Raw genomic sequence first — 24,676 nt, forward strand, 5'->3', positions numbered from 1 at the left:
TTTGAGTTACTCTCCAGTGTTCTTCTAATTCAGGTTGAAAGTCTTCCTTTAGTATTTCTGTTAGGGCACGTCTACTAGCACTTCTCTCAATTTTTGTTTATCTGGGAATGTCATAATTTATCTTGAATTTCTGAAGGATAGTTTTGCTGAATATAGAATTCTTGGTTGACATTTTTTCTTTCAGCGTTCAGAATGTTCCAACTCACTGCCTCTAGACTCCATGATTTCTGAAAAGTTAGCTATTAATCTTATTGGGGATCCCTTCTACAAGATGAATTATTTTTCTCTTGTTGCTGTCTCATGATTCTTTCTGTCTTTGTTATTCAACAGTTTAACTATGTGTCTATGTGTGGATCTCTTTAAATTGATCTTTCATGAAATTTGTTGAGATTTTTGGATGTGTACATTAATTTTTTTCCATCACATTTGGGAAGTTTCTGGCCATTATTTTTTCAGAAATTCTTTCTGTTCCTTCTCTCTCTCCTCACTTCTAGGACTCTCATTATGCATATGTTGGTATACTTGTTGGTGTTGCACAGTTCTCTAATGGTCTGTTATTTGTATTTATTCTTGTTTCTTTCTTTTCCTCAGACTGGATAATTTCAATTGCCCTATCCTCAAGTTTGTTGATTCATTCTTCTGCCAGTTTCAATCTACTTTTGAGTCCCTCTTGCAAATGTTTCATATCAGTTATTCTAATTTACAACTCAGAATTTCTGTTCTTTTCCATTTTTAAAAATCATATCTCTATTGATACTGATTTTCTCTATTTTCCTTTAATATCTATTCTCATACATTTCTTTAACTCTTTACAGATGATTCCTTTGGTTATTTGAACATATTTATAATATATGATTTAAAGTTTTCATCTGGTAAGTTCAAAATCTGTTTTTCTTGAGGGACAGTTTCTGTTAATTGTTTTTTTCTCCTTTATATGGGCCTAATTTTCCTGTTTCTTTATAAGTTTTATAACTTATGTTGAAAATTGGACATTTAAAATCATATAAAATGGCAACTCTGGAAATCAGATTCCTCCCTTCCCAGGGTTTTTGTTGTTGTTGCTGTTTGTTCGTTTAGTGACTCTCCTGGATTAATTCTGTTAAGTCTGAATTGTTTTTCACTTGTGGCCATTTAAGTGTCTGCTTCATTAGCTTAGTGGTTACCTTACAATTTGACAGAGATTTTCTTAAATACCTTGAACCAATAAGTCCGCCTATGCCATGGACTCTGTGTGTTGAGGTCTGTCTTCAAGTTCTGGCAGCTTCTGTATCTGCCTTAGCATTTACTTCCTCCTTATACAGAACTAGTTCAGCCAGAGGTAAGAGATCAGAGTCTTCTCAGATTTTTTCTGGGCATGCACACAGCCCTTCACATGTATGTAGCCTTTTTGGTCCATAGAAATATGCTGGAGCTTTTCAGAGACCCCTATAGGCATCTCTTTCTCCAAATTTTCCTTTTAAGTTTTTTGGGGAGCCTTTTATTAGCCATTGCTGGTATCACTGGCTCCAGCAGTTGTGATGTTAAACAGCTGCAACATTAAACGGTTGCTGTTAATTCATTTTAACAAACACCTAGAGGATAGCACCTTTCTCACTGAGTGAGCTCTGCATCAGGTCAAATAAAAACAAGCCCTGTAAATAGGCCTTTTCCAGGGGGCTGCTGAACATGTTAAATCTGGAGAATTCTCTGTGGCTGTAAGGATGTTTGCAGCACTCCGAAGCCATTCAACCCTCCCCCCCATCCCCCCACCACCACACACACCCTAGTGGCTTCTTGGCTACTGGTTTAAAGACTTACTGTTATTGAGAGGCTGCTAATTTTCTCCCTGTGGAACTGAGGACAAAGAAATGGGAATGGGGCAAGTTAAATTGCCACAGTGCTCACTGTTTGTACAAAAATTCTGCTGATTTTCTGGGATACATTTTACACAGATTGCTGCAAGTGTTTGTTATTTCCAGAGTTCTGAAAAAATTGATTTTTGACATTTTTTTGTGAATGTTCTTGTTACTTTTATGGTGGAGTAGATTTTCGGAGAGGCTTACTTCTTCTAGAAGTGCTTCCTCCCTGGCTTTTAAAAGAGTAAGCACTCCTTGCTTCTTAGAACACAATGCTTTTTTGTCGGATGAAGCAGAGTGCTGGCAAGGAGTTGACTAGAAGGTGAAATAAAGTAGATGAGATTGGTGAGTTAAGGGCTAAGCTAAAGAATTTTGTTTTGAGTAAAAATTATTTGGGAGGTACTTGAGTTCGTAGACCATGAATAATGTGAGGATAATGATGTTTGAAGATTATTCTAATGGTTTCACATAGAGTGAAATAGAGCTGTACGAGAAGGGAGATGAGTTTAGAGGCAGTGCCAATAATCTACGTGTGTGGTGCTAAGGCCTGTCTTAACATGGCAGCTATGGACATAGAAACGCAAAGGTGGATCAGTCATGGAATTTGGTGATGGACCGGATCTGTGGAGTAATGGAATAGAGGAGTTTCAAAAGATATAAATGTTGCTGCTCTGCTTCACAGAGATGGTGGTAGAGTAATGGTAATGAGGATAATGGAAAGCAGACGTGTGGCAAACTTTTATTTTGACATCTTCATTTCACTAACAGTCTCTTCTTAAGCTCCTTGGGCCAGACATGGGATCATAAAGATTAAATGAATAGGTGTTGGATTTTAAAGCCAGGGTCTTATACTATCAAAAGCTAAATATTATCAAGAGGCTTCCTAAATCACATTAATTTAGAAAAAGGAGAAGAAGAAAAGGAAAGTTTTTTGTTTTTTTTTTTAAAGTCTAAAGATATTCCAAAATGTTTATTATGTTAACTTACTTTTCTAACATGTGATTCTCTGGTAAAGCAGATGTAAGAAATCTACAGTTTTGTATTATTGAGCTTTAATTGCTGTGTGTAGAAATGATAGATCCATAGCCTTGAATGTGTATTAATAGAATGTATTTTAATAGTGTATCTTTCATAAGTTAAAGAGTCTTGGGTTCAAGCACTCCTTGCTTCTTAGAACACAGTGCTTTTTTGTCAGCATGTGGATTTATCATGATTTCAAATGATTTTCCTCCTTTGATTTTCCATAGCCCTTGAGGAGAGAAAGCAATAAATGAAAAATGAGATGATTATCAATGAGATGATTGCTTTAATCTCTGTCATTGAGAAATGTTAATTCCTGTGTGGGATCAAAGTCTGATTTCTGGACTCTTCCCTAACCTATGAACATTTCTCATTCAGTTGTTCACTTCTTTATGTGCACCTAACAAGGCTGAAACTGGAGATAGCAGTACATATTTCCATGTTGCCCTTGCACCATAGTCTTCTTCAGTATTTTAAATAATTATATTATTCATCAGTGTTTGTGTTCTTCCAGATTTTTCAAAACATTAAATTACAGATTTGTATTATTTACCTTATTTGGAAGCTAAAGTAACAAAAATCAATTATGGTATTACCTTACTTGTCTCCATGAGTAGAGAAGTAAATGACTACAAAAGAGTTTTCTTATAATTAATGTTTCTGTTAGAATAGCACAAGGATGGGAAGGCTTTGCAGGCTATTTAGGCTGTCTTCCTTATTCTTAAGACTTAATTTTTCTTAACCTTGGTTATTTATGTTATTTATTTATTCATCTTTTTGTTAGTTGGTTAATCCAATCATTTAATATAAATTTAAAAATTTTGAGAATCTACTTTGTGCCAGGATTGGGCTGTATTGAAACACACAAAGAAGCACTATTTGGAGCACTTGCTCTCTGGGAAGACAGAATTTAGAAGTAGCTAGCAATAAAAATATCGAGTATCAATATAGGATCTGAAAATCTAGTGTGTTGTGAGATACTGAATTATCTGTATAGAATATTACTGTTATTTTTAGATTCAGAGAAGAAAGAAAGCCATATAGGCAGTAGTACTCATGAAGTGCTTCAGAGACTAAGTAAAATTTATAATTGGTTGTGAAAGAAAAGGAGAATATCTATAGGCCTAGAAGAGCCCCCTGATCCTCAGAAGAGATGATGACAGCATAAGCAAAAAGACAGAGGCAGGAATGTAACATTCAGGATGGGGGCTACCGAATACATCAGCCTAACAGAGGGTTCGTTTTGAATGGTATCCTTGGGGAGGCATTGAAAGTCTTAAGAAGTAGAACAATTACTATGAAATTCATATTTTTATTCAGCAAATATTTATTGGATGATAACTGTTGTACTCTAATAGTACTACAATCTGGGGCTATAGCACTTACTTTTTAGGAACGATATGAAGCTATAGATCTCAAACTGGACCACTCTATGGAGGTACTATAAAGGGCTTGCAATTTCATACAGGCACAAAGCTTGTCTGTAGATTACATAAATCATAGGTCTTACATATCCATATCCATTTTTATTATTTTCAAATGTGTGTAAGTTTTGCTGTGATTAATAAAATGGAAGTTTATTGTTGCTTTTTGCTCATGTATTTGTTTCAAACAACAAATTCTAAAAGTATAACTTACCTACTGGAGTTAGGCAGAGAATGCAGGATTCTTTCTCTTTGCTTCATATTTTCATGTGGCGAGACATTGATCAGTTTACCTGGGCTTCTCTCTGCTCCTACTCACTCCTCAAGGGAGTTAATTGATTTGTAAATTTGGAAGCAGGAACTGAGCATGTGTCACTAATTCTCTTCATGATCTTCTCATCTTCAGAGAGTATGTGCAGTTAAGTTTAGCAGTAAGGAACCTACCTGTTCAGGTTTGGGAGACCTGAGGCTAGTTTGTCTAATTCTGAGATATAGTAGTAGAAAGCCTGTATTGCCTTGTACCTAAACCATGTTCTCTAGTATCTGCTCTGTCACTAACCTATGTTGACATTTTAATCCATTTGCCTGAGTCCTTTGTTTTTATCCACGGTTTGGCTAACTGCAGTCTCTGAGCCAAATCTGACCCACGCAGGCCAAATCTGGCCAGCCTCTTCTGTTTACGTATTATGTGTGTCTCTTTATTGCTACAGCAATATTGGGCAGGGAATAAGGAAGTCATTTATTTATTGGGCAGGGAATAAGGAAGTCATTTATTGTACTCCCTAAATTTCTAAATTAATTCTAATATTATCACATAGGGGTTTGTAAAATTGTACAAACTATTGTACAAATTGTACAAACTATTGTACAATTTTACAACTATTGTACAAATTATTGTACTCCCTAAATTTCTAAATTAATTCTAATATTATCACATAGGGGTTTGTAAAATTTTTTACTTTGAAAAACATGTTTTATCATTCAAAGTGGCAGAAGCCCTTTGTGTAAAAATGGAATGGACTCAGAGATGGGAGATTGAAGGCCTATTCAAGTAACATAGGTATGAGTCGATGAAGTTTGAGTTAGTTTGGTGATTATGGAAACAGAAAAGTAATACTGGGTTTCGGAGTTATTATGAAGTACAAATTTTATAAAAGTTGGTGACTCCTTCTTTATAGTAACAGTAAGCATGACAACAGGAGAAAGCAAAATGTCTCCGAGAGTTCGAACCTAGGTGACTGGGTGAATGTCCTGGGAGCAGTATATAATTTATTTTCTTATTCTGTCTGCCTTGTCTTTGGCCCTTTAAGTCACACATTCACTAACACCAGGAATAAAGACCCCAAGCCTAGTTACAGTAGTCACCCAGGACTCTTCACCGTTACCAGACCTACCAAAACTAAACATATGTCTATGCAACTTCAACATCAATCTACCAGTTTGTTCTTATACCTTTGGCGATGCCCTTTGTCTTCTCATTTAACTTAAGTCTCGGTTATTTTTCTAACAGGTTTAATAGGTTTATCTCCTGGCTCCCTATACCTAGTTGTGAATACTTATATGTATGTGTATGTATTTTTATGTTTGAATATTCAGTTTTTCAGTTCATTTATTTGTTCAGTATTTATCTATTTTTTAAAATAATTTGTTTTCTGCCTCTTTCCGAGAAAGAATATGAGGCTTGGACTCCTCACATTGCAAAGAAATCCTTTCATATAAATAATCTTGGTTTCTTTCATTCTTTTTTTTTTCTTTTCTTTTTTGACAATAATTAATACTTCCTAGACAATGCACTCCCTTAGTCTTTTAGCCTCAAGGTTGTTTCATAAGATTTTTCCTCTTTGTCATCTTGTTATTGGTGAACTACATTCTATTTATTTTGACTCCTTATGAAGATTATCTAGGTCTTTTATTGAGGATTTGTACTGAGCTGATCCCTATTTAGTTTGCATGGCATTTGACATATTTTCAGTTGCATTTGTGCAATTTATTAAAGAGCTTATTCTTGTGATTCCAACCATCTTGAGTTTCACCTGGGGTATGCAATTTCTACACAACAGTACCAGAAATAAAAATCAAAGTTAATTTATATTTGAAATGGTATCATCACCTTCCTCAGGTGGTATTTAGGCTCACGGAATTTTTTTCTGAAAATAACATGTATTATAGTTTCAAAAAAAAGATCAGGCAAAAACAAAACAGAATATGGTCACATTCCCCAGTGTTAACCAACAAGAGTTTCTAATCATTCCTTCCAGAAATATTCCATGCATATAGGTGTGTACACTTTCTTTTTATAGAAACGCGAACATACATTATATATTATTCTTTCCTTTGTTTATTTGTTTTAGCTCAACATACTAGTACCTATGCATTCGTCTCACTTTTTGAATGACAATAGTCATAATGGCTACATCTATTGAGCATTTAGGCACTTAGGCACTACATTAAGTACTTTATAAAATTCATTTCATTTCAAATGTATTTCATTAATTTTATTATTTTATTCACAACCACCAACAACACTTTGAGGTAGATCCTATTAGTATTCTATCCTAATATTACAGATGAAGAAACTGAGACTTTGCTAAGGCAGCTGCTTTGCTAAAAGTGGTAGAGCTAGAATTCTGACTCCACACTCTTTAATTACTATTCCAGTGTTTTTCAAGTATATTTCATCAACCATCTGCAACAATATGACCTGGGAAACTTGTAAAACAAGATCTCCAGGCTCATTGTCAGAGATTCTGATTTAATAAAAATTGGGAGAGAGTCACAAGTCCGAGTTATTAACAGATGATCCAAAGTAAGTTTTATGTAGTCTAAAATCTGTGGACCTCTGCATTATATATACTACATTGCCTCTTTATATGAATGGTATTTATTTATTAAACAATCTCTTAATGATGAACCTAATTTCCAGTCCTTTAATATTATAAACAATGCTTCAGTACACATTCTTTACATGTACATTTTTATTTGTATTTGTGAATTTAATTGGAGGAAGGATTTCTAGAAGTAGAATTCCTGGGTAAAAGAGTATGTGCACTTAAAATTTTGAAACACTTTTGGGAATTTTATCAAGAACAGGTAATCTTCTTTTCCTTGCTAGTCCCTAGTTAATTATTAATTTTCCAAGAGTAAAGATTTTAGAACACTAAAAGAGACTAATCAAAAGTTTTTTGAACCCAGTTCCTTTTTTTAATCCTGTATTAGTTTACTAGGGATGCTATAACAAAGTACCACAAAGCTGCATGGCTTAAACAACAGCAATATATTTTCTGACAGTTCTGGAGGCTAAGAGTCTGAAATTGAGGTGTCGGTAGCGCCAGTTTCTTCTAAGGAGAATGTGTTCCATGCCTTTCCCCTAGCTCTGGTGGTTTGTTGGCAACCTTTGGCATTCCTTGGCTTTGGCAGCATAACTTCAGTCTTCACATGGTGTTCTCCCTGTGTACATGTCTGTCTCCAAATTTCCCCTCTTTATAGAGACACCAGTCATTGGATTAGGGGCTAACCCTAAATGACTTCATCTTAATTTAACTAATTATGTCTGCAACACCCTTATTTCCAAATAAGATTACATTCTGGAGGTTAAGACTTTGACATTTGACTTTTGGGGAGACACAGTTCAACCCATAGCATACTCAAAATAACATTCTTAGTACCCACACTGGTTTCTCAGCACTTACCTGGTGAGATTTCTATTGTGGTTTCAAATGTGTAATTGACATCTCCATCTTTGAAGTCACCTCATCTTTGATCAAGAGAGCCTTAACTAAGAATCGAGCTCCAGGGACACTGATTGGTAACACTTTCCAAAGGGGGACAATATCCTGACACCACTTACAACTCATATGATTGCCATTTGTAAAATCTGATTACAGCTTTTCTCATTCATGGCACTAAGAATCAGGCTTCCCTCCACATACTCCCCACCTCCATTTCATTATTTAACAGAAGCATTCAAAGTAGCATGTGTACATATTTTTTTAGAAAGCAAGAGTGATAATCATGCAATGCACGTAAATGGTGCCTTGCAATACCACGCTCTAGGAATAATGGCAGTTTATCAATCTCATCTGTTCCCAGGTGAAGGAAAGATTTTAACATGGCAGAAGTCCAAGAGTCAATGCTGTCTAAAGATCTGCTTTCTAAAGGTCTACTCTAACAATTGACAAATTAGCCTGAAAGAGATTTATATCAATTCATACTTAAAATAAAACTGTATAGAGTACCCATTTTCCCAAACCCTCAGCAACACTGTGTATTATCTACAGCAATTTGATCAGGAATGGTATATCATGTGTTACTTTAATTTACATATATCTAATTAGAAATGAGATCAAGCATCTTTTCATACAAGAAATTTTTAGCTACTTATCATGAACTGCTCCTATCCTTTGCCCACTTTTCTCCTTAGGTTGATGATCTCTTTAATCCCAATTTGTAATTCTCTTTATATAATAAAGATATTAGCCCTTTGTCACATGTATCAGAGAATTTTCCCAAATCTGTCATGTTTCTTAATTTTTTTTTTGTATTTTAGTGGCTTTATAGAAGTTTCATGTTTGTATGTACTCTAATTCACCAATCTTTTTCTCTACAGCTATGATTACGAGTCTGGTTATAGCTCCTGGTCAAAGGCCATTCCTATTTTAAGATTATTTTACAGGTGTATTTACTTATTATTTAAATATTTATCTGTAATTTATTTTGGTTTAAGGAATGAAGTATTAATACAGTTTTATTACTTCTTTCCAAATGACTAGTCAGTTATCTCATTGGCAATTATTATATAATCCATTGTTTTCCTACTGATTTGAAATACCATCTTTATAATATAATAAATTTTCACAAGCATTGGAGCTTTATCTTTTTAATTTCTCTCTTCTATGTTATTGCCTTTCAGTTATTGCACCAGAACCATTTATAATTTATTTAAATATCTGATAAATGCTGATCTCCACCCCCTCCATTACTTTTCTCTTTTCAAATTGATACCTAGCTATTGTCAGACATTTATTTTTCCAAATGCACTTTAGGATCACTTGTCAAGATCCAAGATGGAGTGGGAGGGAAACTATTGCAATACTACTGCATTAAATTTAAGACTAAGTGAAAGTGAAAGAATCACTATCTTTAAAATATTGAGTCATATCATAATATAACAAGGTGTATTTTTCCATTGGGGTCCAATTTTAATGTTCCTCTCTCAACCCTTAATAATTTCTGTTGCCTCCCTATGTGTGTTGCTTTCTGCTAGTATTATTGTATTAGTTTCCTATTGTTGCAGTAACCAATACCCACAAACTTAGCAGCTTAAAAAACCCATAACTTTATTATTTTACAATTCTGGAAGTCCAGAATGCGTACCACTGGGCTAAGTCCAAGGTGTTGATAGGGCTTCATTCCTTTCTGGAGACTCTAGGGGGAGAATCTGTTTTCTTGCCTTTTCTATCTTCTATGAGCTGTGTTCATTCCTTGGCTCATGGCTGCCTTACACCTTCAAAGCCAGCAATGGTCAGTCAAGTCTCTTACATTGCATCAGTCTGACACTGACTCTCCTTCCCTCTTTCATTTATAATGACCATTGTGATACTGGGCCACCTGGATAATCCAGGATGATCTCCCCATCTCAAGATCCTTAATACATCTGCAAAGCCCCTTTTGCCATGTGACATGATATATTCACAGGTTTTGGGGATTAGGACATGGACATCTTTGAGAGGCTATTATTCTGCCTACCATTGTTATCAATTCTCCTTTCCCTAGGGTGGTCTTGTTGTCACTCATTTTTCTCTCCCACTCAAAATCTCTTATTATTTTTCTTAATATTCCATATTTATGTTGTAGTCTTCCTTATTTTAATGTCATTGTAAGTCTTCAGGGCATACTTTTCTTGATACTGCAGGACATGGCAGAGCAGCAAAACCACTTCCAAAAGTTTTCACCTACTGTGAATCATTTAGAATTGTGAGTCATCTCTAACTTTGAAAGAGCCATAAGCCTACACTCCCTTGCATTAGTATTACTTTTCCCATTATCAGAAAAAGAATTCAGGAAGCAGTGAAAATATGCAGGTAGCTTGTATCATAGTACTAACATAATAATTCTATTCCCATTGTCTTTTTTACCTAACATCTTCAAACTCATCTAAGTCAAACCACCATCTTCTATTCTTAGGAGTTTCTTTGTATTGATCAGACTAGGCTTGAAGACTTTCAGTGGCAGAGAACCTGCTACTTGCTAAGCAGCCCATTTCATACTGGGAAGCTCTGGTAGTCAGCCTTGTTACCATCTATCTGCACTCTTTCTAGCAATTCTAGTCATTCTTCTATTTTTCAAATACTTGTGATACGTGTTTTCCTGCACCTTTTCTTCTTCAATCTTTCCCCACATGACATGGGTTTGATACTCAGCACTTTCCTTACCCATGTGCAGAGAAGATAGTCCATTTCATCTTTGCAGCTCCTCAAATGTAGGCCCCAGTACCAAGCTAAGTGTACCAGGTGTGGTTTGCTGCAGTGCTGGTTAAGCTGCTTCAGTTTCCCCTATGTGGTTAAGAAATAGCTGTATTAATAGGTAGGTTCACAGAGATGTCTTGTCAAAGTAGTCTAGAAAAGCCTCTAGGTCACCTTATTTCTAATTTAAAAAGCTACATCATTGGTACTATTGAGAAACAACTGTGCCCATACCTGGGTCCCTGATTGTTGCTAAGGTTTTTCATAAGTCAAAGGCCAAGTATCCTTCGGCCCCTTTGATGAATACAATCTTGCACCACTTTCCAAAGGATGGTCAATATCATACAGTTAGCCTGTCTTACAAAATTCCTAAACCAGATTATTCCCAATTCTAATTATTACAGAGGAAGTGGGGGGGGCTGTCACGTTCCCTGGTTTAAATATCATTCTTATATTAAATCAGCCAATGTCACATTATGTCTTTAACTGGTGCATTACACTCTGACTCATACTGTCAGCTGTAACTCCTGTTTCTTTTTTCATGGTATTGCTAATCTATATACCCACATACTGAATTTTTAAAAGTCATTTCTGTACTGAACCATAGGACCTCATATTTAATCGCTAATAAACTTTGACTTGTTAGACTGAGCCCACTCCTGATGATTTTAAGCTTTTATAGGAACACAGTGCAAACAACAAGTGAAAGCATATTATGTAGACTTTTTATTACTAAAGTTTATTTTTCTTGAGGGGCATAATATTAATTTATTCAGTGCTCTCAGTACGCATCTTTTTTTAAGAAGCACTATTTGGACCACACATTGCACAACTAACTATAACAGGTAGGATAAAAGTGACTAAGTAAGCATCAAAGCTAAACACTCAGGGGCTATGAAGTTAGGCAGTATGAAGTTAGGGACCTGTTTAGGATTTGGGGACAAGCCATTAGTCCCTCAGAAAAGAGTTAGCAAAGACCAAGGCAGAGAACACAGTCTTAGGCATGCTACGATTATAAAAATTCAAGCACAGAAACAAGTCTGGGATTCAGGAACCAGGCATTCAAATAAAGATAGAGGCCAGATATCAAGAAAAAAGCAAAAGCTGCTAACCAAATTGGAGCCAAATTTTGCTAGACTAGGTACAATGGAGCCTTGAAAAGTGAATCACAAACTGTTGGACCTCAATTCTTTTAATCTCTCTGGTCCATTGCCAGGATTTACCATCAAGAGTATTTTGGCAATTAATCTGTGTATCAAAATCCACATTTCCCACAGTAAGGAAGAGGGCTTGCAAAGGCTAAGAGGTTGGCAGGGTTATATACTACCTAGCAATGGGCAGAGTTGCCTCTTTCCCTTAGTTATGGCAATAAAGATCTTGTCATAGTCCTTTTGTCTGGGATACAATAGTATGAACACTAGATTTGCTGAGATAAGACCCAGGTTGTAGCCCCAAAACTTTCATTAACCAGATGTTGGTTAATATTGGACACCTAATAATTCCAAGCCTTAGTTTCTGAATGGGGATAATAGTAATATTAGGAGGATTGTTATGAGAGCTAAATGCGAATCATCTGGCTAAATGAAACACTATTTACTTTGCAGACTGTAAAACACTTCATAAGTATAAGTTGCTATTCTTCTTACAGTGATTTGAATCTGTGATAGTTTTTGAATGACATTATTTCAGATTTCATTAATTCAACAAATGTTTATTAAGTGCATACTATGTGAAAAAGATGGTTGTAGTCTTTGCCTCTATGGTTCTTTAATTCTAGATGAGGAATCAGGCCTTAAAATACTGATTGAAATGTTAGCTATTTTATATATTTATTTTTTAGCATATATTCGTCGAGTCCTACTATGAACATGGCACTTTGCTAGGTACTAGACAAGCAGGTCTTTAGTTTTTGGTTTTTTTTTTTTTAATGATCATAGAATATATCATTTTATTTAAAAAATCAACAGGATAGTGTAAACCATTATTGATGTTTCGGTCTAAGTTTCTTTTTTTATTTTTTTTTAAACATCTTTATTGGAGTATAATTGCTTTACAATGGTGTGTTAGTTTCTGCTTTATAACAAAGTGAATAAGTTATACATATACATATGTTCCCATATCTCTTCCCTCTTCCATCTCCCTCCCTCCCACCCTCCCTATCCCACCCCTCTAGGTGGTCACAAAGCACCGAGCTCATCTCCCTGTGCTATGCGGCTGCTTCCCATTAGCTATCTATTTTACATTTGGTAGTGTATATATGTCCATGCCACTCTCTCACCCTGTCACATCTTACCCCTCCCCCTCCCCATATCCTCAAGTCCATTCTATAGTAGGTCTGTGTCTTTATTCCCGTCTTGCCACTAGGTTCTTCATGACCTTTTTTTTTTTTCCCCTTAGATTCCATATATATGTGTTAGCATACTGTATTTGTTTTTCTCTTTCTGACTTACTTCACTCTGTATGACAGACTCTAGGTCCATCCACCTCACTACAAATAACTCAATTCCGTTTCTTTTTATGCCTGAGTAATATTCCATTGTATATATGTGCCACATCTTCTTTATCCATTCATCCGATGATGGGCACTTAGGTTGCTTCCATGTCCTGGCTATTGTAAATAGAGCTGCAATGAACATTTTGGTACATGACTATTTTTGAATTATGGTTTTCTCAGGGTATATGCCCAGTAGTGGGATTGCTGGGTCATATGGTAGTTCTATTTTTAGTTTTTTAAGGAACCTCCATACTGTTCTCCATGGTGGCTGTATCAATTTACATTATCCACCAACAGTGCAAGAGTGTTCCCTTTTCTCCACACCCTCTCCAGCATTTATTGTTTCTAGATTTTTTGATGATGGCCATTCTGACCAGTGTGAGATGATATCTCATGGTAGTTTTGATTTGCATTTCTCTAATGATTAATGATGTTGAGCATTCTTTCATGTGCTTCTTGGCAATCTGTATATCTTCTTTGGAGAAATGTCTATTTAGGTCTTCTGCCCATTTTTGGATTGGGTTGTTTGTTTTTTTGTTATTGAGCTGCATGAGTTGCTTGTAAATCTTGGAGATTAATCCTTTGTCAGTTGCTTCATTTGCAAATATTTTCTCTGAGGGTTGTCTTTTGGTCTTGTTTATGGTTTCCTTTGCTGTGCAAAAGCTTTTAAGTTTCATTAGGTCCCATTTGTTTATTTTTGTTTTTATTTCCATTTTTCTAGGAGTTGGGTCAAAAAGGATCTTGCTGTGATTTATGTCATAGAGTGTTCTGCCTATGTTTTCCTCTAAGAGTTTGATAGTGTCTGGCCTTACACTTAGGTCTTTAATCCATTTTGAGTTAATTTTTGTGTATGGTGTCAGGGAGTGTTCTAATTTCATACTTTTACATGTACCTGTCCAGTTTTCCCAGCACCACTTACTGAAGAGGCTGTCTTTTCTCCACTGTATATGCTTGCCTCCTTTATCAAAGATAAGGTGACCATATGTTCATGGGTTTATCTCTGGGCTTTCTATCCTGTTCCATTGATCTATGTTTCTGTTTTTGTGCCAGTAGCAAACTGTCTTGATTACTGTAGCTTTGTAATATAGTCTGAAGTCAGGGAGCCTGATTCCTCCAGCTCCAGTTTTCATTCTCAAGATTGCTTTGGCTATTCGGGGTCTTTTGTGTTTCCATACAAATTGTGAAATTTTTTGTTCTAGTTCTGTGAAAAATGCCAGTGGTAGTTTGATAGGGATTGCATTGAATCTGTAGATTGCTTTGGGTAGTAGAGTCATTTTCACAATGTTGATTCTTCCAATCCAAGAACATGGTATATCTCTCCATCTATTTGTATCATCTTTAATTTCTTTCATCAGTGTCTTATAATTTTCTGCATACAGGTCTTTTGTCTCCTTACATAGGTTTATTCCTAGGTATTTTATTCTTTTTGTTGCAATGGTAAATGGGAGTGTTTTCTTAATTTCACTTTCAGATATTTCATCCTTAGTGTATAGGAATGCAAGAGATTTCTGTGCATTAATTTTGTATCCTGCTACTTACCAAATTCATTGATTAGCTCTAGTAGTTTTCTGGTAGCATCTTTAGGATTCTCTATGTATAGTATCATGTCATCTGCAAACAGTGACAGCTTTACTTCTTCTTTTCCGATTTGGATTCCTTTTATTTCTTTTTCTTCTCTGATTGCTGTGGCTAACACTTCCAAAACGATGTTGAATAATAGTGGTGAGAGTGGGCAACCTTGTCTTGTTCCTGATCTTAGTGGAAATGGTTTCAGTTTTTCACCATTGAGGACAATGTTGGCTGTGGGTTTGTCATATATGGCCTTTATTATGTTGAGGAAAGTTCCCTCTATGCCTACTTTCTGCAGGGCTTTTATCATAAATGGGTGTTGAATTTTGTCGAAAGCTTTCTCTGCATCTATTGAGATGATCATATGGTTTTTCTCCTTCAGTTTGTTAATATGATGTATCACATTGATTGATTTGCGTATATTGAAGGATCCTTGCATTCCTGGAATAAACCCCACTTGATTATGGTGTATGATCCTTTTAATGTGCTGTTGGATTCTGTTTGCTAGTATTTGTTGAGGATTTTTGAATCTATGTTCATCAGTGATATTGGCCTGTAGTTTTCTTTCTCTGTGACATCTTTGTCTGGTTTTGGTATCAGGGTGATGGTGGCCTCATAGAGTGAGTTGGGGAGTGTTCCTCCCTCTGCAATATTTTGGAAGAGTTTGAGAAGGATAGGTGTTAGCTCTTCTCTAAATGTTTGATAGAATTCACCTGTGAAGCCATCTGGTCCTGGGCTTTTGTTTGTTGGAAGATTTTTAATCACTGTTCATATTTTCTATTTCTTCCTGGTTCAGTCTTGGCAGGTTGTGCATTTCTAAGAATCTGTCCATTTCTTCCAGGTTGTCCGTTTTATTGGCATAGAGTTGCTTGTAGTAATGTCTCATGATCGTTTGTATTTCTGCACTGTCAGTGGTTACTTCTCCTTTTTCATTTCTAATTCTATTGATTTGAGTCTTCTCCCTTTTTCTCTTGATGAGTCTGGCTAATGGTTTGTCAATTTTGTTTATCTTCTCAAAGAACCAGCTTTTAGCTTTATTGATCTTTGCTACTGTTTTCTTCATTTTTTTTCATTTATTTCTGATCTGATCTTTATGATTTCTTTCCTTCTGCTAGCTTTGGGGTTTTTTTGTTCTTCTTTCTCTAATTGCTTTAAGTGCAAGGTTAGGTTGTTTATTCGAGATGTTTCATGTTTCTTGATGTAGGCTTGTATTGCTATAAACTTCCCTCTTAGAACTGCTTTTGCTGCATCCCATAGGTTTTGGGTCGTTGTGTCTCCATTGTCATTTGTTTCTAGGTATTTTTTGATTTCCCCTTTGATTTCTTCAGTGATCACTTCGTTATTAAGTAGTGTATTGTGTAGCCTCCATGTGTTTTTATTTTTTATAGATCTTTTCCTGTAATTGATATCTAGTCTCATAGCATTGTGGTCGGAAAAGATACTTGATACGATTTCAATTTTCTTAAATTTACCAAGGCTTGATTTGTGACCCAAGATATGATCTATCCTGGAGAATGTTCCATGAGCACTTGAGAAAAATGTGTATTCTGTTGTTTCTGGGTGGAATGTCCTATAAATATCAATTAAGTCCATGTTGTTTAAAGTATCATTTAAAGCTTGTGTTTCCTTATTTATTTTCATTTTGGATGATCTGTCCATTGGTGAAAGTGGGGTGTTAAAGTCCCCTACTATGATTGTGTTACTGTCAATTTCCCCTTTTATGGTTGTTAGTATTTGCCTTATGTATTGAGGTGCTCCTATGTTGGGTGCATAAATATTTACAATTGTTATACCTTCCTCTTGGATCGATCCCTTGATCATTATATAGTGTCCTTCTTTGTCTCTTGTAATGGTCTTTATTTTAAAGTCCGTTTTGTCTGATATGAGAACTGCTACTCCAGCTTTCTTTTGATTTCCATTTGCATGGAATATGTTTTTCCATCCCCTCACTTTCCGTTTGTATGTGTCTCTAGGTCTGAAGTGGGTCTCTTGTAGACAGCATATATATGGGTCTTGTTTTTGTATCCATTCAGCCAGTCTGTGTCTTTTGGTGGGAGCATTTAATCCATTTACATTTAAGGTAGTTATCGATATGTATGTTCCTATTCCCATTTTCTTAAATGTTTTGGGTTTGTTATTGTAGGTGTTTTCCTTCTCTTGTGTTTCTTGCCCAGAGAAGTTCCTTTAGCATTTGTTGTAAAGCTGGTTTGGTGGTGCTGAACTCTCTGAGCTTTTCCTTGTCTGTAAAGTTTTTAATTTCTCCATCAAATCTGAATGAGATCCTTGCTGGGTAGAGTAATCTTGGTTGTAGGTTTTTCTCTTTCATCACTTTAAGTATATCCTGCCACTCCCTTCTGGCTTGCAGAGTTTCTGCTGAAAGATCAGCTGTTAGCCTTATGGGGATTCCCTTGTGTGTTATTTGTTGTTTTTCTCTTGTTGCTTTTAGTATGTTTTCTTTATATTTAATTTTTGATAGTTTGATTAATATGTGTCTTGGCGTGTTTCTCCTTAGATCTGTATGGGACTCTCTGTGCTTCCAGGACTTAACTATTTCCTTTCCCATATTAGGGAAGTTTTCAACTATAATCTCTTCAAATATTTTCTCAGTCCCTTTCTTTTTCTCTTCTTCTTCTGGGACCCCTATAATTCGAATGTTGGTGCGTTTAATGTTGTCCCAGAGGTCTCTGAGACTGTCCTCAGTTCTTTTCATTCTTTTTTCTTTATTCTGCTCTGCAGTAGTTATTTCCACTATTTTATCTTCCAGGTCACTTATCCGTTCTTCTGCCTCAGTTATTCTGCTATTGATCCCGTCTAGAGTATTTTTAATTTCATTTATTGTGGTTTTTCATCGTTGCTTGGTTCCTCTTTAGTTCTTCTACGTCCTTGTTAAATGTTTCTTGCATTTTGTCTATTCTAATTCCAAGATTTTGGATCATCTTTACTATCATTATTCTGAATTCTTTTTCAGGTAGACTGCCTATTTCCTCTTCATTTGTTAGGTCTGGTGTGTTTTGACCCTGCTCCTTCATCTGCTGTGTGTTTTTCTGTCTTCTCATTTTGCTTATCTTACTGTGTTTGGGTTCTCCTTTTCACAGCCTGCAGTTTTGTAGTTCCCGTTGTTTTTGGTATCTGTCCCCAGTGGCTAAGGTTGGTTCAGTGGGTTGTGTAGGCTTCCCGGTGGAGGGGACTAGTGCCTGTGTTCTGGTGGCTGAGGCTGGATCTTGTCTTTCTGGTGGGTCTGTCCATGTCTGGTGGTGTGTTTTGGGGTGTCTGTGGCCTTAGTATGATTTTAGGCAGCCTCTCTGCTAATGGATGGGGCTGTGTTCCTTCTTGCTCGTTGTTTGGCATAGGGTGTCCACCACTGTAGCTTGCTGGTCGTTGAGTGAAGCTGGGTCTTGACATTGATGGAGATCTCTGAGAGATTTTCGCCATTTGGTATTACGTGGAGCTGGGAGGTCTCTTGTGGACCAGTGTCCTTAGTTGGCTCTCCCACCTCAGAGGCACAGCCCTGATGCCTGGCTGGAGCACCAAGAGCCTTTCATCCACACAGCTCAGAATACAAGGGAGAATAAATAGAAAGAAAGAAAGAGGATAAAATAAAATAAAATAAAATAAAATGAAGCTATTGTAGTAAAAAATAAGAATAAAAATTATTAAGAAGAACTTTATTAAGAAAAAATTTTGTTTTATTTTTTAAAATAAATTTATTAATTTTTTATAAAAAATAAGAAAAAAATTATTTCAAAAAATTTGTTAAGAAAAAATTTTTTTAAATTTTTTAAAATAAAAAATATGAAAAAATGTATTAAGAAAAAAAATTTTTAATTTTTAAAAATAGAAAATAAGGAAATAATTATTAAGAAAACATTTATTAAGAAAAAAAATTTTTAAGTGAAAAAAAAAACAAAAACGGACAGACCGAACCCTAGGACAAATGGTGAAAGCAAAGCTATACAGACAAAATCTCACCCAGAAACATACACATATACACTCACAAAAAAAGGAAAAGGGGAAAAATTAATATATCCTGCTCCCAAAGTCCACCTCCTGAATTTGGGATGATTCGTTATCTATTAAGGTATTCAACAGATGCAGGTACATCAAGTTGTTTGCGGAGCTTTAATCCGCTCCTCCTGAGGCTGCTGGGAGAAATTTCCCTTTCTCTTCTTTGTTTGCACAGCTCCCGGGGTTCAGCTTTGGATTTGGACCCGCCTCTGCGTGTAGGTCGCCTGAGGGCATCTGTTCTTTGCTCACACAGAACGGGGTTAAAGGAGCAGCTGCTTCGGGGGCTCTGGCTCACTCAGGCGGGGGGAGGGAGGGGTACGGATGTGGGGCAAGCCTGCGCCGGCAGAGGCCGGCGTGACGTTGCAGCAGCCTGAGGCGCGCCGTGCGTTCTCCCGGGGAAGTTGTCCCCGGATCATGGGAGCCTGGCCGTGGTGGGCTGCACAGGCTCCCGGGAGGGGCGGTATGGATAGTGACCTGTGCTCGCACACAGGCTTCTTGGTGGTGGCAGCAGCAGCCTTAGCGTCTCATGCCCGTCCCTGGGGTCCGCGCTGATAGCCGCGGCTCGCGCCCGTCTCTGGAGCTTGTTTAGGCGGTGCTCTGAATCCCCTCTCCTTGCGCACCGTGAAACAAAGAGGCAAGAAAGTCTCTTGCCTCTTCGGCAGCTGCAGACTGTTTCCCTGACTCCCTCCCAGCCAGCTGTGGTGCGCTAACCCCTTCAGGCTGTGTTCACGCAGCCAACCCCAGTCCTCTCCCTGCGATCCAAGGGAAGCCGGAGCCTCAGCTCCCAGCTCCCGCCCGCCCCGGCAGGGGAGCAGACAAGCCTCTCAGGCTGGTGAGTGCTGCTCGGCGCCGAGCCTCTGTGTGGGAATCTCTCTGCTTTGCCCTCCGCACCCCTGTTGCTGCGCTCTCCTCTGTGGCTCCGAAGCTCCCCCCTCTGCCACCCGCAGTCTCCGCCCGCGAAGGGGCTTCCTAGTGTGTGGAAACCTTTCCTCCTTCACAGCTCCCTCCCACTGGCGCAGGTCCCGTCCCTATTCTTTTGTCTCTGTTATTTCTTTTTTCTTTTGCCCTACCCAAGTACGTGGGGAGTTTCTTGCCTTTTGGGAGGTCTGACGTCTTCTGTCAGTGTTCAGTGGGTGTTCTGTAGGAGCAGTTCCACGTGTAGATGTGTTTCTAATGTATCTGTGGGAAGGAAGGTGATCTCCGTGTCTTACTCTTCTGCCATCTTGCCCGGACCCCAGGTCTTTAGTTATTAACCCCATTTATTTTACAGATTAATGGGATTATGTTTAACCTTTAGTTTATTCTTCCAGATCTTGTTATTTTAATGAGTTTACTACCTGGATCATTAATCCATTTAATGAAATCATTCAGCATGGAAATTCTGAGATATTATGAAAGACCATGTTAAATGTTTAAAAAAAATCAGTAGGTACTGTGACTAGAACGTTTTATGATTCTCTCATCAAATAAAGTTATAATGAAAGGAAATGAATTTATTTTGACCTGACTTAGTAACCTCATGCTCGTGTTTGAAAGTGAGTTAACTGGGAGAGGAGCAAGACTAGAGGCAAGGAGACCAGTTTGGAAGTTGTTCTAGCAATTCAAGTGAGATACAGTGGTGACCCGGACCAGGGTTGTAGTGGTGGTAGAGAGAAATGAATGTGTTTGAGATACCTAAGTCAGTGTTGAATATGGGACTTGGGGAATGAGTGGGTATGATGTTGAGGAAGAGTGAGAATGAAGAATAATCTCCAGGTGGTTTGAGTGGCTGGTGTATGGAAGTACTGTTTACTGACAGGAAACAAAGGGGAGATAATGATTTAAGGAGAAATTGACAAAAATGTTTAAAGATGTTTTTTGAAAAATAAACATGAGGATAATCATCAATGCTTTGATAAGGATGAATATGAGGAGAGACATAGCCTACCAGATAGTAAAATTAATTTTAAGGCTTCAATAATCAAAGCAGTATGATTGTGGTATTAGAATAGACTGACATATGGAACAATTAGAAAATCCAGAAACAGATTCAGTTATATGTAAGCATATGGTGTATAACTATTGTTACAGGAATTCCATTTCAAAAGAACTAGTTAAGCATGTAAACAAAGATATATGCACAAGAGTGTTCCCTTAAAAGAAAAACATTAAAATTTCAGTGTGATAAGACTGACTAAATAAATTATGACTGTGCATGTACTGGGACTTAAATTCATCATGTAGACATATATTTGTCATTGAAACTTGTTCAGAATACATTACTAGAGGTAAATACCAAATCAGAAAACATTACATATAATATCTTTATTTATACGTAATATCTTTATGTAAGACTTACAGAAAATCTCTTGAACTTTTATCCTTCTTGGGGTGGGAAAACACAATGCCCTCCTTAAGATTTCTATAGAATCTACAAGGCATCCAATCTCAATTCTCATGACCACCTCTTGCTATAAATTCCTATTTGTGTAGAACTTTTGATTCCATTCATTTTTCACATCTTGTGTCTATTCTTGATTCTCCATCCCATGACTACTGGAATAGGTAATGTACCCTGGTTACTTGTATGAAGGTACTTTGTACAGGAATATCCATAGCAACATTTTTCTTAATAACAAGACATCTGGGAAATGTTTAAAAGTCCATTGTTGGGAGAATGTGTAAATGAATTTGTCGTATACCTATATGGTGGACTCCTGCATCACACTGAAAATAAATGAAACTCAGAAGCATAATATTGATTGAAAAAAGTCACAGAAGAGCAAGAGCATTTTATATTATATATATGAAGTTCAAAAGCATACAGTACGAAACCATTTATTCTTTATTGATACTTACATACATAGATAAATTTTAACAGCAATCTAGGGAATTATAAACACAACGTTCAGAACAAGATTTAGCCCTGGTTGCCAAGGGAAGGGGTGGGAATGGAAAGGGGAGCATGGGATGGGAGGGGCAGATCTCAGTGGTAATGATCAATCTCCTAAACATGGACACACGTGGATATATTTTATTATTTTGTAATCTCATATATCCTCTTTCAAGGGATACATGTCAGGTATTTCGTTGAATGCCCTGCTTTTTTGGTAATATGAAATATTTGGTTACAAAGGTACGGCTTTGCTATCTTTGTTTTACTATCTCCTTCCCTTGGGGCCCTCACTTTCCATAAGGAAGCCATGTGCGTACTACAGACTTCTACGCCAGTGAGAAATGGTGGCACTCCCTTAGGAAGCAGAAGAGAGTGTACTTCATTATTGTTTAAAATAGTTGGTCTTTACTTTGCACACACCCACATGTCTACACACACGGAAGCCATCTGGGAGAATATACACCAAAATGTTACTGTTAGTTATCTGAGCATGCTGGGCTTTCATGTGATAATTTTTTTCTCTTTCTTTATAGTTTCTAATATTTCTCTAACAAATATATATACTTAATATACTAACTCACCCTGTGTGGTTAAATTTCAAAGTAGTTTTCAAGGCCTTTAAGATCCTCATAATTCTTTATAAACACAGTAAAAGTCCAACTTAATCAAATCCATGAAGAATGGGTTGTTCTGATTAATTTTAGGGTGAACTAGGGTTTAAGCTGGAGACTCTTTTTTCATAGGCTCATTACAATCTTACTGTAATCTCATTTTTTTCACTTTTGATATGCAAAGCAGTAAACAATAATTTTAAAAAAACAGAAGAGTAAGGTAATTTACATCTTTAAAAGGCATTATCCTTTTCCTAACTGGTATTCAGATTTGTTTGAAAGGACATTAGAGACTGTTCAGTTGATCAAAATACTTATTGAGGACCCATTATGTGGCAGGAGTTATATTAGATTCTGGGGATAGAGTGGTGAACAAGAGAAATTCCAGCTTTCATGGAGTTTACAGTCACCTGGTGTGTTTTATACATAATTTTATCAATAGATAGTTCTGTGTAAACATTTCCACTTAATGAGGAGTTCTGTTGCTTTCTAGTGCTATTTTTTAGCTAATTATTATATCAGTGCATTTTTTTAATATTTATCTTTGCCTGTTATTTTATTTTATTTTATTTTTAAATGTATTTATTTACTTTTGGCTGCATTGGGTCTTCGTTGCTGCGTGTGGGCTTTCTCTAGTTGCAGCGAGCAGGGGCTGCTCTTTGTTGCGGTTCACAGGCTTCTCATTGCGGTGGCTTCTCTAGGCGTGCAGGCTTCAGTAGTTGTGGCACGTGGACTCTAGAGCACAGGCTCAGTAGTTGTGGCGCATGGGCTTAGTTACTCCGCGGCATGTGGGATCTTCCTGGACCAGGGCTCGAACCCGTGTCCCCTGCATTGGCAGGTGGATTCTTAACAACTGCACCACCACCAGGGAAGCCCTGTCAGTGCATTTTTATTTTAGAAGATAAGCAATATTGTTAATTCACAGAAAATTATTTTTTGTGTTGGCCCAAATTTGCCCTCCTTGACTAATAAACGTTGCTCTTTGTTCTACCTTTAAGAACTTTAAAATAAATCTACCACAACAACTTATCCCCTTCCCCACTTTGTGGGATAGCTCTTGAGGGACAGACTTGCAAATATGTTGAGAAAACTATTATGCAGCTGTAAGGCTTCTCTGGGATAGAACACTGCAGTTCCTTTCATCATTTCTTCTGTGACATGGTTTTTAAATCACATACCATCCTGATTGCTTTCCTCTGGACGCTTTCAACTTTGTCACCCTTTGTTGTTAAAAATAAATTACTCCCAATTTCCTGCTTTCAATAGAGTAGAGTGAACATAATTGACTCTGATGTGTGAGGGTCTGGTATAGTCTGAAAGCAATTACACTGACCTTGAATACTTATTCTACTATACTGTAAGTATCATTATAGAAAAAAATAGGAGCTTGTACTAAATCTTTACCAACCCTTGGATATATCTTAGAATATTTTTTGAAAGTGAGTTAATTTTTCTGCTTATTTGTCTTTTTCTTTTGATAGTGAAGTATGGTTTATAAAGATAACAAATATCAAAATTAAAACATGATTAATTGTGAAATTCATCATGCAGATAATCTGTTTTTCTTCTCTAGTAAACTGTGAACTTTCTGAGGGCAAGAATTATGTCTTACTCGTTTTTTTAAATCTCCAGCAGTTAGCACAGTCCTAGATGTATATGATAGATGCCCAATAAATATTTGCTGACCATTAATGCCTTGTATAAGAAATAAGGATCTTGTAAAATGAAACAAATTCCAGTTTTTAGAATATATTGAAGAATCAGTAATATAGAATTGGACCTTAATTTTATCCTAACCTGAAAAGAGTGACCTTAGTATATTAGTTAGCAGTATTCACCAAGGAAGTGTGTTGGGTGGGAACACATTTACTTCTAAGTGACTGAAAACCCAATTAGCAATGACTCAAACAATGAGAACTTTAATATTTGCTTAAGAAGCCTGAAGAAACTGGTCCTGGGGCTATTTGAGCAGCTCAGTGATACCATCTAGGTCCCAGGCTTTTTTACCCTTCTGTTGCCATTCTTGGCCTGTTAGCTTTTTGAGGTAAGAGGCTTACTGCCTATGGTTACAACATGCCTGCCCCCTCCAGACATCAAGGCTGCACGCAGAGAGAGGAAACCAAGGAAGGCCAAGGCTCTTAAAAAGCCTCTTTACATGTCTTTTCTCTGAAGAAAAATATTTTTCCAGAAGCCTCCCAGCAAATTTCCCCTTATATCTAACTGGCCAAAACCTGAGTCATATCTCTAAGAAGCAAGCAAAGGAGTAAAGTTGTGGGAATGACTGTGGATTAGTTAAACAACAGTTTATGCCACAAGTAGAAAATACACATATATTACAAAAAGATCTCATGACAGGAGATCAGAACCTCCCCTGATAACGTC

At 36.8% G+C, this 24,676-nt stretch overlaps 1 protein-coding gene across 10 annotated transcripts in view; it reads left to right on the plus strand.

Annotated features, from left to right (window-relative positions):
* ANKS1B (ankyrin repeat and sterile alpha motif domain containing 1B) overlaps positions 1-24,676 on the plus strand; it is a 1,183,808-nt gene that overhangs the window by 432,137 nt on the left and 726,995 nt on the right. The gene's annotated exons all lie outside the window — the stretch shown is intronic.

The sequence above is a fragment of the Balaenoptera acutorostrata genome, chromosome 11 (genome assembly GCF_949987535.1).
Source record: "Balaenoptera acutorostrata chromosome 11, mBalAcu1.1, whole genome shotgun sequence".
NCBI classification, from domain to species: domain Eukaryota; kingdom Metazoa; phylum Chordata; class Mammalia; order Artiodactyla; family Balaenopteridae; genus Balaenoptera; species Balaenoptera acutorostrata.